This window comes from Lutra lutra, chromosome 7, assembly GCF_902655055.1.
Source record: "Lutra lutra chromosome 7, mLutLut1.2, whole genome shotgun sequence".
NCBI classification, from domain to species: domain Eukaryota; kingdom Metazoa; phylum Chordata; class Mammalia; order Carnivora; family Mustelidae; genus Lutra; species Lutra lutra.
This window is the reverse complement of record NC_062284.1, coordinates 130369291-130381219: the sequence shown is the minus strand read 5'-3', so window position 1 is coordinate 130381219 and position 11929 is coordinate 130369291.

Sequence of the window (11929 nt, the reverse complement as noted above, 5' to 3'; positions counted from 1 at the left end):
TAATTTTTGTAAAAGAGGAAAGGAGCGATTACTAAGCTGATCGACTTTGAATTAAAACCATCCTGAGGTCCTGACGTTGAAGTGCCCAAAACATTGGAAACCACTCTTCGTGCTGATTGTGTTTTCCTACCCCAAGTTTGCATTTGTCGCATGTCACAGTGACATGGAGCACTTGGGGGAAGTCTTCTGTGTTTCCTTTGTGCCCTGGATATTGGTGGCAAAGCCAGAGGTGTGGGGTTGGTTATTTGAAACTTATCTGGAAATGGAGGGTGCGATAACAATTTCCAGGTGAGACCAATTCTTGGAGCGTCGTGGTAGAGGTAAATGGGATTCCTAAGTAGTGCCATTTCAGACTTTTATCTCATTGGAATCTCATTGAAAAATTTCATCCTCTTGTAAATCTCCACAGAGATTACCTTAGTAAGAAATTCCGTGTGACCAGCTTCACATTTTCTGCAGGGAAAAATGTTCTTAAAGTTTCACCAAGGCCAGAAGCTAATGCTCCCATTTACCTGGTAGTTACAACCGTCACAGAGTTTTTAAATTTCAAGACATCGGATTGCCCACACTTTGTTACTAAACTTGAATGACTTAGATACGACCAGTTTAGAAATAGCTTGGTAAAAATCCCTGCACTCCTGATCAGTGCAGAATTATTACCTGCCATTTGCTTCCTGAAGGAGTTTCAAAATCCCAGCAAATGTGTCTTTAAGCAGACTCTCAGCTCCTTTCACTATTCCCCTCTTGGCCCGCTCCCTTTGCCTCCCCGGAATCCGTGCGGTACTGTGGCAGCTCTGCTCCGTGCACCATGCGAGGAAGCTTCCTTTCTGGCTGACGGTATTTGGCAGCAAAGATACAGAGACAGGTGCCTTCAGAACAGCCTGGGCGCCAGTCATGAGTCTTGCTGTCAAAAATCTGAACACACTTGCTGAGAACCAAATTTATTCCATCGGAAAAACCCTCTGTGGAGATATCAGCCTCTTGGACTCTTCTTACTAGATTAAGATTTGCATTTCCCTTCCTGTTATGGTGAAAGATGATGAAAGCCACCATTGATCCGCACTGCTGAGTGGCAGGGGGAAGCAGCATGTCCTTGGCTCTTCTCTCCTCGTGTGACTTCGTGCTGGAAGTCTCTGTAGGCTGTTAGCATGGGTGTTCTTTCCCTCGTGGAGCTGTAAGCAGATGAAGCCGAATAGGGAAGCTAGTTCTTGGAAGAAGAGGTCCACTGAGGCTCCCAGACATTTGGGGCCAGACGCCAGATCGGCACATGAAGGAAGCTCGGAGTAGACCAGAAGGATCTCTGTTGGTTGCACGAGGCTGTAAGTAGTGATGGTCCTAGCGGGCGTGATTTGATCTGGTATGAAGTACTGGGGCAGAGCTACTACTTTCTGAGAGTGAGAAGCAATTCTGAGTTCAGACCGACACTTAAAGAGAACTTTTGGCAGATTTTGTTGGCAAGGGTGAGACACGTCTAGAAAAAGCTGCTGATGGAACTGGTTATGGGAACGGAGTTTAATAACATTTGTAATTTATTACACTCATGGCTTTTTATTGACTATCATATTGTCTGACTTTACTATGATTCCTTCAACAGAAAGTAACTCTTGTGCATATATTGAAGTCTTTTTCCTGCTATGAATTCTTTAGGGTAGAGATTTATTTACCAAATGTGAATTCCTTTGAGGAAGAATGAAGTTTTTGTAGAAATTGACTGTGAAATGTCAGAGAAAAATAAAATTCACTTACTTGAAAACTATTCGGCCTTTCTGCTTTATAAGTGCTTGAGAATACTAAGTGAAATCTAGAGTAAGTACAGTTGACCCTTGAATAGCATGGGTTTGAAGGGACCCACTTATCCGTGAATATCTTTTGATGAGGACGTTACAGCGCTACATACGTCGCTTCCTTACGGTTTTCATAACCTTTCCGCCAGCTTGTCATTGTAAGAATACAGTACATCATACATAGAACGTATAAAATAGGTGTTAATCGACTGTGGTTACTGGTAAGCCTTCTGGTCAACAGTAGGCTTTTTAGAATTTAAGGTTTTGGAGAGTCCAAACCTATACGTGGATTTTCAACTGTGGGGTATCATGTTGTTCGAGGCTCAACTACATTTGCATTAAGTTTCAAACATGTACTCAGGTCCCCCTGGGAATGTTGGGATTCGATATGGAACTGGTGTGAACTTGAAATGCAGGCAATCTTAAGGCAAGTGAATAGTCCAGTATTTCCTGGTGTCTTGGAGGTTTATATTGGGTGGGGTGGGGGGATGAGAGTCAGATACAATCCAAGGATTTCTTTCTTCTGATCTGACACTTTCACAAATGTTGAAACTACAGTTGTCTGCTGGCATGAGCTAACGCCACATTAAATCAAGATCTTCCTACCATGTAGGTCCTTAGCAAGTACAACTCCAGGCCTCCCTCCATGCTTCTTAGATTCCTAATGCTCTGCTCTTCCCTGCTCCCCAAGTCCAGTCCAACCGCCTCTCCCCAGATTTTTAAGATACTGGAAAAATACAAGCTTACCCTCATGGAAAGGCCTAGAGGGTAGCCAGAGTCTAATTCTCACAGCATTATTTCTGTCCTACGTAATTTTCTAAGTAGCTTTAAAATGTATGGCTGTATAACCACGTAAATGAAATGTCAAGATAGCTAGAGAAGGTCCCCGCTGAAATCAAGAACCATCTTCCCGTAAGAAGTGGCATCGGTTAGGCAGACCACACAAAATGGATCTTGAGATACTCAGGCGAGCACGGCTGTTTGAGTTTGTGGCCCCTGTCCCTTGGTGTGATTCCCATATGGGGAAATACTTGTCCACCTAAGACGCCTGTTGGAGCCACCCCATGGATGGCATCACGAAAGATCATAGCCTAGTGCGACGGGGTCTAAAGACCTGCGTACACTTGTCCCTTCTGTTACGCATAAACTGGGTGGCTTTGGGTAAGTCACTGAGCCTCTCTAGGCATCACTCCTCTTGGCTGAATAATGAAGGATCAGAACTCGTTCTCCCCACGGTTCTGCCCAGCCCTCACCAGTTGAAAGCTCTGTTAGCTGTGTTACAGGTGAGCCATAAAATAAACAGATTTAAAACAACCAGCGTTGTCTCCAAAGCAGGTTCCTAGTGCTCTGGTAAGATGATTTTAAAGTGTTCTGTCGGCTTTTTAACTTCTCTGTGGCTCGAAGGGAAGCATTTTGCCGGTCCACACTGGTTTTTCCTTTCTTGTGATTGCCCGGTTGCAGCTAACATGAATTTGCCAATTCCCATATAAGCCTGCTCTCAAAGAATTATGAGCCCCACAGGAGAATCGTGTGGGGTTAAATCAAATCACACCCTTCCTAGTCAGTCATCTGCAAACAGCTCCCTCCTTTCATCTGAACTGGATGATAACTGGTTGTATATGTTGGACGGCATGTCAATTAGCTTGCATTTCAGTCCAGATCCCTCTCCCCGCCGATCAGGGAGGATGTTTCTATGAGTGTTAGAAGGAGCCTCTTAGGTTGACTTAACATTATTATTTTTTTAAAGGTTTTGTTTATTTATTTGACGGAAAAAGAGATCACAAGTAGGCAGAGAAGCAGGCAGAGAGAGGGGGAAGCAGGCTCCCCACTGAGCAGAGAGCCCGATGCGGGCCTCCATCCCAGGATCCCGAGATCATGACCCAAGCCGAAGGCCAAGGCCCAACCCACTGAGCTACCCAGTTGCCCCGACTTAACATTATTTTTAAGGTAAATGGGGACAGACCATGTAAATGAGGTCCTACTCTTTTTTTTTTTTTTTGAAGATTTTATTTATTTATTAGAGGGAGAGCACAAACAAGGGGAGGGATAGAGGGAGAAGGAGAAGCAGGCTCCACCATGGATCAGGGAGCCCAGCGCGGGGCTTGATCCCAGGACCCCAGGATCACGACCTGATTTGAAGGCAGGTGCTCAACCAACTGAGTCACCCAGGTGCCCCGAGGTCCTGCTTTCTGAGGACTTTGTTCTGGTCCCAGGATTTCGGGCACCACTAGCAAACACGCCGGAAGAGAGATGGAGATGAGGTCCGCCTGGACGACACAGCACAAGCGGAAGGGCGGGAGAAAGGGGCAGCCGCAGCCTCTATCTCCGCAACCTCAGTTTCCTTTATTATAGGAAGCAGTGATCCTTGCTGTCCACTTGGCATCCCGAGATTGCCATGAGGTGAGGAACAGTGATGCCTCCCAAATGGTTAAACCCACTGCACACAGCAAGGCCGCCCCCTTGCACGCACACCCAGCAGCCCCTCTTGGGTTGTCATTTGCTTGGAATAGTGAAGACTGTCTTCTACCAAAATCGCATCTCTGGCTAAGGCGGAAGACAGCACGTATCCACCCAGCCTTTGACTGGTTTCCCAGAAGGAGGGATCCTGTGCGTCCCTGGTGTCCTGTGACCACTCTGGCCTCTTCCACTCAGAATTCCTGCTTGGTTCTTTGGAGCACATGGCTTCCCCGCCCCCCAGCTCCCAAGGATGGTTATGCAAGCCATTAGAGAATTATTTAGAAGAACGGTCTGTATGGCTCTTGCCTCAAATTACAGCAGCTGGAGAAGATGAGCAAGAGAGAGAAAAGCCTGTGGAGTAGGAAGTTAACGCAGCGAGTGGGCGGAAGCTGTTAGGGAAGGAAGGGGGGCCTAAAACCTGGAAGCAGGAGCGCGCGGCCAGCCCGCGTGCAGGAATAATCAGTGTCCGGAGCCGGCCCTTCCGAGCAGCGGGAGAGCTGGAGTGCGGAGAGCTGCACTTCAGGAGTTGCAGGGACTTGGAGGAGGGCTCGCTCCTTCTGGTAGCAGTCTCTGGAACAGGCGGGCGTCTGCTTTCCGGCCCCCACCCACCCCGCCCTCCTCCAAAAGCCTTTGACCGCTGCGGAGCAGACGGGAGCCCTTGGCCCGGAGCCCACCCTCCATTTGGGGCTGGGTACATGGCAGCTCCAGGGTCAGGGCAGAGAAGCCACCAGCTGTGACCACCTGTAGATGGCAAAACCCTAACTAACCCCCAAAACTGGTTGCGGTCACCCGTCCTTATCCTTACCCAAATCAGAATCTGTCTCAAAGTCAAGGGAAGAGAAGACACTTAAAGATGTCCACAAACAGAAAGAGTTGCACCCTCAGTGGGCCCTGACTCAGATTTGACACATGCGGGAAAGCCTGGTTCCTGGAGGCCCAGGGGTCCTGGCCCATGCCAAATTCCGGCTCCCCTCTGCTCTCCAGCAGGGCTCCCGGGCTGCCCACTTGTTGCCCAGCTACTCAGGAAATGCAAATGAGTGTTCACTTCAGCAAAACACACATAGGAAAGGCAGTGAACCACCAAAACAAACATCCCAGGGTAGCTACCGCTGACCTTGAAGGTCAGGCGTGGTGCAGACAGCAGCTTCCACAGATGGTTTTCATGCTCCGGCGGGCGGGGCCGCGGGGCCAGAATAACTTGAAGGGGAAAACCCTTTTCTAAAGCCTTTAAGGTGATCCTTGTTGAGTCGAGATATATTTGGAAGCTGTGCTTCACAGTCAGGCTGCTTTCGTTCTGGAAGCGTTTTCAGAGCGTTGGTTATGCTGCGGCTTGTGCTAGTCAGGCTGGGCCACGGCGGCAGGACCGGCTCTCCGGCCCCACCAACTGTGCGGGCCAAGGTGGTGTGGGAGCTCCCACTCAGTCATTAATGTTTGCCACGCTGATGGTGTGTGTGTGTGTGTTTAATTGAGAGGAAAGGGCTCTGGGCCCCCCAGGGTCAGAAGTGAGCAGGCACCTGACAGCACAGGTCACCCCGGGGCAGTTCCCACTTCGGGAGAAATTTAAAAATCCTCAAACCCGGGGTCTTCTCTGCTTCCTTTGTCACTCCTCCTCCTCGCTCCCCCCAAACTTGTATTATTCTCAAAGCCTGATCCTTTCTACTGCTCCTAAAAGTTTTCACGACTCCTAAAGCTTACCCAGGACGTGGTTATTGTTTCTTCAGAGTAACAAATACATAATTCTGTGCCAGGTGCTGGCCTCGTTGTAGGGCGATCAATTAAACAGACCTGGGCTCCGCTGATATTCTCGCGGGAGGCTGGCAATGACCATGGACTAGTCAGTCTCCCCCTGGGTAGTTTGGATCTCACTAGGTCTTATACATTCAAAGCTGGGTATGTAAGTCTGGTAAGGTGGTATGTCCTACTCGCTTCTCCTTTTATTTTAAAGATTACCATTTTGATAACCTTTGGGTTTAGCATCCAAGGGTCCCTAATGGTAAACTGCTAGTTGAGAACAGAAGCGTTGGTAGAGGCATCACGTATTAGCTGAGTTCACCCCAACACCGCATTCTAGTGGAGAGTTCTCAGAAGCGGGTTACCTGTTTGGTGACTCACCTTCAGACTTTTTTTTTTTTTTAAGATTTTATTTATTTATTTTATTATTTATTTGACAGTGAGAGAGAGAGAGCACAAGTACAGTGGAGTGGCAGGGAGACAGAAAGGGAGAAGCAGGCTCCCCACTGAGCAGAGAGCCCGATGCGGGACTCACGCCTGAGCTGAAGGCAGATACTTAACCAAATGAGCCATGCAGGCATCCCAGACTTCCCCCCCGCTTTTTTTTTTTTTTAAGATTTTATTAGAGAGAGAGAGAGAGTGCATGAGTGGGGAGGAGGCACAGAAGGAGAGGGAGAAGCAGACTCCGTGCTGAGCAGGGAGCCTGACTCAGGACTCGGTTCCATGATCCTGAGATCATGATCTGAGCCAAAGGCAGACACTTAACCAACCAACTTGCCCCAGACTTTTTTTTTTTTTAACATTTATTTATTTATTTAAGATAGTGAGTGAGCTGGAGGAGGGCAGAGGGAGAGAAAGAATCACAACCAGACTCTTGGCTGAAAGCAGAGCCCGACACGGGGCTAGATCACACAACCCTGAGATCACAACCTGAGCAGAAATCCAGAGTCAGATGCTTAACGGACTGAGCTGCCCAGGCACCCCAGGTCCTTTTTTTTTCTTTAATTGAAGTAAATTGACATACAGTATCATGCTAGTTTCTGGTGCGCACCATAGTGATTTGACATTTTTATACATTGTGAAATGATCCCATGATGACTGTAGTTACCATCTGTCACCATGTTTCCAGACTTCTGAGCTCACCCACGACAGCACCTGCATCAGTGTTCTGCCAGATGCAGCCGTCAGGAATGGGGCACCACCCCAAGCATGAGCACCTTTTGAAGGTCTGTGCCGTAGGCTTCTCACTTGCCTTGCCTTATAGAGGCCCAAGGCCTGCAGAAAGATGCATGAGGTCTGGGGCCTGGAGCCCTCAGAGCTGAGCGGGGAGACGGGAGACTCCGAGGAAAGCGGCAGCACAGGGTGGGCCCTGCTGCCTGAGGCTGCCTGCAGACCAGAGCCCAGGAGCTCTCCAAGGCCTCATTGGAAAGGACTCTCGGTGAGCTTTGAGCCCAGCCTTGACATAGGGTGCAGCTTGAATGGGCTGAGAGTAAGGGGCCAGCGAAGGACAGAGCATGAATAGAGGCATCATGGTGGGATGGCGGTATCATGGCTTTGGGTCTGGATCCAGTTGGTTTCTGTGTGATCCTAGCAAGTTAGATAACCTCTCTGGGCTTTGTTTCTTCATGGGTTCCGTTACTAGCTCTTCTCAAAGATTACTGCGCAGTGATGTACGATGTATCTAGCAAGGAGGCCCCGCACAGCGGATGCTCAAGAAACAGTAATCATTACATTGTTACTGTAGGGGAAACCTGCAGTTCCAGGAGTGAGGACAGGGCCAGCTGGGCTGACCCTGGTTCAAGGTCAGCCTTTCACTTTGTACTTACAGGCAGCTGCAGCAAACCCGCCCAGCTCCCGGCCTGCTGCCGCGCCCTGCTGCACCCAGCACAGGACCCTCCTTAAGTACACACATGGCGGAGTCCTTGGCAAACATGCTCTTCCCAGCCTGCCCCAAGCCTCACCCCTGTTCAGGGCCATGGGGAGCCGAGAGGAATCTGGGGTATTGATGGCCCCACCCTCACCAGAACCCTTAATCTCACACCCGGCCCAGCCTCCTGGCTGGTGATGCAGCCTCAAGACTCACCTACAGTCCACCCTCCACACCTGCATCAGCACCTGGTACTTGGGCAACCCCCCTTGCTCCCGCTACTGCCCTCTCCAGGCACCTCCTCGGCAGTGGCCCTCTAGCCGTGGCTGCACCGTGGCAGCCTATGGGGAGCTTTTATTTTTATTTTTTTAAAGATTTTATTTTTTGGACAGAGAGAGAGAGAGATAGTGAGAGAGGGAGTACAAGCAGGAGAAGCAGGCTTCCTGCCGAGCAGGGAGCTCAATGTGGGGCTGAATCCCAGGACCCCGGGATCACGACCCAAGCCGAAGGCAGATGCTTAACAACTGAGCCACCCAGGTGCCCCTCTGGGGAGCTTTTAAAAGTCCAGATGCCCAGGCCACACCCCAGCTGAATTCTATGAGTCTCCAGGAGGTAGCACCTAGCCCTCCCTTCCCCCTCCCCATCAGGAACTGGTAAAGGTCCTCAGGTGATTGCATGTGTGCAGACAAGGCTGGGACTGCTCAGGGACTCCCCATGGCCAGACCGATGTTGGGACAGGGGCTGGTGGGGAGGAGGGGCTGGCATGTTTACTAGCGTGGGTACTAAAGAGGGGCTCTGTGTTGGGGGCAGCAGGCCCTTTGCGGCTCACTGCCTGTAAGTGCAAAATGAAAGGCTGATCGTGGACCCAGACCAGCTCAGCTGGCCGGCTGCTGGCTTCTGGGGTGCTCAGTGTGATCCGGAGCGTGGCCATCGCCTGGGAGCTCATCAGAAGGTGGAATCACAGGCCCAGCTGACTCAGGGTCTGTGTGTTCACTGGATCCCCAGGTGATCCCCACACATGGTCAAGTCTGAGAAGCACTGGCAACCAACCAGTATTTACTCGATGCCTCTCTGTGGTCCAAGCTCATTTCCACCTCATGGCCTCAGTGATCAGCACCCCCTCTCACAAGCAAGAAAAGGCCCACCATTCACTGAACATATCCTTACCCAGTGCCTCCCAGGAGAGAAGCTTCGTGCTTAGGGCTGGGTATCAAACATGGGTTTCCCCTGCTGTGGAACAACTCACAGGCCCATAGGTGTGATGTCAGTGTCATGACTTACCAGCTGTGTGTTCCTGGGCTACTTCCTGGGTCTCTCTGATGGCCGGTTTCCTCTGTGCAGATCTGGGCTGTGGTCATGATTCAGCGAATTTCCCTATGCCAAATACCCACCTCCCACCTGGCTCTAGCACGAGCTCAAGAATGTTGCTATCGTTACCAATAACAACACCACCAGGTGATAGGGAGGCAGTGGGGTGGAGGGACACGGTGCCAGGGTCGTGCCTGCCGAGGGGAGGGGGCACCGGGAGGGATGACAGAGGGGTCGTGAGCGCTAAGGATGTCCCAGGAATCGAGGCACCGGGGAGGGGGCGGGATGTGGACAAGGCGGCCACTCCCTGCCTCCATTTCTCGGGATGAGTCGCGGGTCGGACCACTGTTAGCAGCACGAGTCTGAGCCCAGATCTCGCGCTTTTGTCCTCCGAAGCCCTGTGTGGCTCGGCTCGGCTAGGCAAGGCACCCAGCCGCCGGTCCAATCCCGGGCTTGGTTTGCCCCGGTCCTCTCCCGCGCCGACGCCTGGAGAGTTGGGCGTGCGACCCGGCGGCGCCCCCTTCCGACGGCGCCGCGCCACTGCAGCGGGTGCCGAGCCTCCCCGAGACAGGCACGCAGAGCCTTGGCCCACCCGCTGGGGGCCCCCCGGCGTGCGCGGGGGCCCGGGGAATCGGTTTAGGGGTTTCGTGTTCCTTGGAGCGCACCACTGTTTCCTGTAATTTAATTTTCTTTCCTGAAAGCGTTGCTAATTAAATCCTTTCTCCGGCGAGGCGCCGTCTCCTCCCCTGCTCCCCTGTTGATTAAACTACCCAGCACGAGCGCGGCAATTCTCCATGGTCGCTCACCTGGCCGCTCGTTCGGCGGCGTGCCTCCTCAGGTCTTCTGGCTCCCTCTGCACCTGGACCATGCGAGCTGTCCTTGCAGCCTGAGTAAAAGCGGGCACAGCCCTTCCCCTGCTGCTGGTGACCTCTGCTGGCTGGGGGGATCCATCAAAGTCCACCTCACGTCATTTCACCTCCCCGGGTCCTTCCGACTCTGAATCCTACCTCTCACCGCTTTTTCTCTTAAGCACTATTCCTGCCTTCTCCCCCACCCGTCCACAGCAAACAGACTAAGCAGGTGGGCCAGCCGGCCCAGTGACTTGTGGAAGGTCACACAGCCTATGTAGGGGAGAGCTGGGACTAGACTCGGCTTTCCTGAAGCTTAGCCTCTCAGGAATCACCAAGTCAGAAGCCTCCAGGTGCCAAAGAAGCAAGGGAAGAGTGTGGGGCAGCCCTGTGAGGGGTAAGGTCTGTGGCAAAACAGAGTGGCTTGTCCCTTTGGAGGTCATTCAAAAAATGTGCCCCATTGAAGGCCAAGCGTGTCCAATTCCTGGTTAAGTCTAAGAGTGAGTCCGGTGTGTGAGGATGGCAGTGACTTGCCCAGGGTGACAGGGACTCGGTGGCAGGACCACCGGGCACTCTGGCCTCGGTGTGGTGATCTAAGATGCCACTCCCTGGATGGGGAAAGGCAGCCCCCTGCTGGGTTCTGCCCAATGAGGCCTACTTCCTGCCACTCCTCCTGCCCCATGCTGTGGAGAAGTGCCCCCCCAACCCCGCATCCCTCCCACTGCTCATGCAGGGTCCCTTTCCCCTGAGACTATGGGGGGACACCACACTTCTCTACTCTCTATCTGAAATCCCCTATGCAGACCACCTCTGGCCCAGTTCTTAGCTAGCTGTCAACCAGAGAAAGAAGGCAGCTCAAGCAAATCCCAGAATCTGAAAGGAGTTTGGGGGACCAATGCTATTTTTAAGGAGATATTACCGGTGGGGATTTCAGGCGTCACAAGCAGGCCAGGAAGGGGGCATTTGGGGACAGGGACTCTGGGAGGATGCCCACACAGGGGACTGCCTCCTCTCAGGAAGGCCTCACGGCCTGGTCCTCTGTGGCTTTCCCCTCAGGGTTCCAGGTCACTGTCCTGTTCCTGCCAGCAGAGCTTTGTGCTAATGTTGCCCTAACTGGGGGGAGGGGCATTAACATGGGATTCCGCATCACCAGCCATCCCTGTGACCCCTCCCGAGGCCTCTCTTTTCCGGAATGTCACAGATGAGCTTTGGTAGATGCTTTCTGCCTTGGAGCCTGCTCCATTTCCGGGTTTTCGGAGGCCCCTCTGCCCTGGTCTCCAGTGGGTGGGTGTGGAGACGTGCCGGCTGTGCTCAGCTCCTTGGCGGTGTCTGGTCCCCTCCCGCAGGCACACTGACACTGCCTGGGGGTGGGCAGCAGCCCAGAGATAGCTCAGGCCTTTTTCCCCTGCTAGACATCATCCTTGAGGCCCAGGGGAGGGTCCTCAGCCTGGACTGTCCACAGATATTCACGAGTAGCCTCTGGAAGAAGCTGCTTCATCCTAGGCAACTGGGCCGTAATCATCGGTCTGGGCAGGACAGATACACCTCAAGGTTCTTGGGGTCCTGAAGCCACCCCGTTTTCTCTCACAGACTCACCCTGAGCAGCTGTGAGCTCTCCTAAGGCAGAGGTTGTGCCTAATTCCTTTCTCTGAGCCCACCAGCGCCTCTTGAATAACAGGGGCCCCATACACAGGTTAAATGAATGAGTGGGTCAATGAACTCATGAGTGAAAACTTGACTGTTACTTGTCAGCAGAGCATTTACTGGATGTCCACATTAGTCCACAATACAAAGACAGTCTAGTGCCTGGGATAAAAGGATGAACTTGGGAGAAGATAGCCTGAGTTCAAATCCCTGCGCTGGCATTTACCAGCTGCAAGGCCAACTTATAGGACCTCTCTGGGCCTCAGTGTCTTTACCCGGAACATAGGGGT